Here is a 3,213-nt window from a genome sequence, read left to right on the forward strand (position 1 = left end):
ACTTTATATGCCCCAGTACAGGGGAATGTCAGGGCCAGGGGAATGGGAATGGGTGAGTAGGGAAGTGGGGGCGGGGTATGGGGGACTTTTGGGACAGCATTGGAAATGTAATTGAGGAAAATACGTAATAAAAAGAAGTCCCTAAAGCATAAGATTAATATTCAAACACATAGTTTCAAGGCAACAAACAATATTAAAAATAAAGTTAAATAAAATATCTGGTGTTTAAAAATAATATACTAAATTAATCTTAGAAGTATGTGAAAATAATAGAAAAATTCTCCAAAGAATGAAGAAATCACTGAAGTTCTAACTAGAGGAATATTTTGTTGATAGTTAGAACATTTAATTTTAACTCCCCTCAAGTTCAATTGTAAAAATACTGGAGTCATTTCATCACAAATACAATTCTAAAGGTTTTTGTATGCACGTCTGTATATATGACATGAACGCATAAGTTCATATAAGCTAAGTATACAATTTATGTTAACTTCTGAATTGCCAAGAATATCAAATATTAGCTTGATTAACAAAGAAAGAAGATTTGGCTTGCTATACAAGTTATTCAGAATTACTAAAATGTATACTAGTTATGAGCTTTTAAGTAATATAAGTATAGATATAGGCAAATTACGAGAAGACATGAACAAAACTTGCAATAGATTCTCTTCCAGTGTCTAAAGTAGGATCCAAGTTAAGTAACATTTTATTTATTTATTTATTTATTTCTAACTTCTGGAACTATTCCAGGGGAGGGGTGATACATTCATGTGGTTTTAGTCATTAATTTTATTTATTGATTTATTGATTGATTGATTGATTGATTTTCCTTTTTGAGACAGGGTTCCTCTGTGTAACTTTGACTATCCTGAAATTTGCTCTGTATACCAGAATGGCCTCGAACTCACAGAGGCCTACCAACCTCTGCCTCCCAAGTGCTCAACCACTGTCACCAATGGTTGTTATTTATTTATTTTTTTAATTTTTTTAAATTGGTTATTTATTTCATTTACATTTCCAATGCTATCCCAAAAGTCCCCCACACGCTCCCCCACCCACTCCTCTACCCACCCACTCCCACTTCTTGGCCCTGGCGTTTCCCTGTACTGAGGCATATAAAGTTTGCAAGAACAATGGGCCTCTCTTTCCACTGATGGCCAACTAGGCCATCTTCTGATTCATATGCAGCTAGAGACATTACTCCAGGGGGTATTGGTTAGTTCATATTGTTGTTCCACCTATAGGGTTGCAGACCCCTTTAGCTCCTTGGGTACTTTCTCTAGCTCCTCCATTGGGGGCTCTGTGATCCATCCAAAAGCTGACTGTGAGCATCCACTTCTGTGTTTGCCAGGCCCCGGCATAGTCTCACAAGAGACAGCCATATCTGGGTCCCTTTAGCAAAATCTTGCTAGTGTATGCAATGGTGTCAGCGTTTGGAAGCTGATTATGGGATGGAATTTTTTTATGCAGGCAGAAGGAACTAATTCATAGGAAATAAAAATTGTGAGCTTAAAATCTACAGATCTACAACCTGGCCCTAATTTGATAACAGCTGGCTTGATAAATTCTTCTCTGTAGTCTGTAGTGGATTGGCTTGTGAGTTAACATTTAGGATCATCTTCTGAAACCATCCCCTTACCCCTGCATTTAAAGGGACTCAAGGTGCCTCTCATTGCCTTCAAGAAGTCTGTGTTCCTCTACACTGTTTTCCTGTCTCACAGTCTCATAGTGGCAAGCAGGACCCTGTCCCCACTGTCTGGCTCCTGTCACCTCTGTCTGTGCTAGTACAACCTGAAGATGTTCCAAGATCCTCTGCCCCTATAGCCCCCACACCAATACATAAGCTTCTTCGATGTGTATTTCATTTTGTTTTTATGGGTTTGGGAACAATTTAAACTCCCAGTTTATTTTCACAAAAGAAAATAAAATTACAGTTTAAGAAACAACAATAAAACCAAAACAAAACAAAAACATTTAGGGTCATCATGTTAACTCTTAGCAGTTTTCACACCTCTAACCAAAGTTTCAACTTCTTGGACTTTTGAAGGGGAGGGGACCTTTAAGCACCATTCCTGGCATATGGTATGCAATAGCAGCATCTCTGTGGAAGCTTTAAGAACTATCTCCTGTCATATGGAATGGCCTTAATTTTGGATCTTCAGTCTTTACTGAAGTCTTCACCATAGGCCCATGTAATTTCCACTGCATTTGTTGACCAGTGACTGCATCTTTGGTGGTCATCATTTTTATTTATTTTATTGAAATTAGATCATCTTTTCATATCATATTTCATGATTACAGTTTCCCTTCTCTCTACTCCTTCCAGTTCTTTCCTACCTCCCCTCTAGATCCACTCACTTTCTCATTAGAAAAGAGCAGATCTCTAGGAAACCTCAACCAAACATATCAAAATAAAATAACTAAGCTAACAGATATAATATATATGCAGAGGACCTGGTACCATATATATGCAGAGGACCATGTAGGCCATGTGTTGGCTGTTTTAGTCTCTGAGTTCATATGCACCTTACTTAATTCTTTTAATGGGGCTTATTCTCCTTAGTGTCTTCCATCCCTTGTGGTCCTTATACACTTCTGTTCTTCTTTCCTGGCATTCCTTGAGCGCTGAGGGGAGGTATTTAATGGATACCTCTAATTTAGATTCTCTCTGAATAATGTATGTTTGGGAGATGACTTTCTGAACTGCAGGCACTAAGAACAACAATTAATAAATGATACCCATGAAACTGCAAAGCTTCCATTAGGCAAAGGACATCCTCATACAGGCAAAGTGTCAGTCTACAGATTGGGAAAAGACTTTTTATCAACTCCACACCTAATAGTGATCTATTATCCTATATATATATATATATATATATATATATATATATATATATATACCTCAGGAAATTACATATCAACAAACCAAATAATCTAATTAAAAATGCGAATGGGGTTTAGAGGTATACAGAGAATTCACAATAGAAGAATCTCAAATGGCTGAAAAACATTTAAAGAAATGATCAACACCCATAGCCAGTAGAGAAATGTCATTCAAAACTACTTCGAGATTCCATCTTACAAATTTCAGAATGGCAAAGATCAATAACAAGCAACAGCTCAAGGATATACCTTCTTCTCAGCACCTCATGGTACCTTCTCCAAAATTGACCACGTAATTGGGCACAAAACAGGACTCAACAGATACAAAAA

At 37.1% G+C, this 3,213-nt stretch overlaps 1 protein-coding gene across 1 annotated transcript in view; it reads right to left on the reverse strand.

The window, feature by feature from the left end:
- Nucleotides 1–3,213, reverse strand: part of Mageb16 (MAGE family member B16) — a 24,717-nt gene that overhangs the window by 19,155 nt on the left and 2,349 nt on the right. The gene's annotated exons all lie outside the window — the stretch shown is intronic.

Source organism: Mus caroli, chromosome X, assembly GCF_900094665.2.
Source record: "Mus caroli chromosome X, CAROLI_EIJ_v1.1, whole genome shotgun sequence".
NCBI classification, from domain to species: Eukaryota; Metazoa; Chordata; class Mammalia; order Rodentia; family Muridae; genus Mus; species Mus caroli.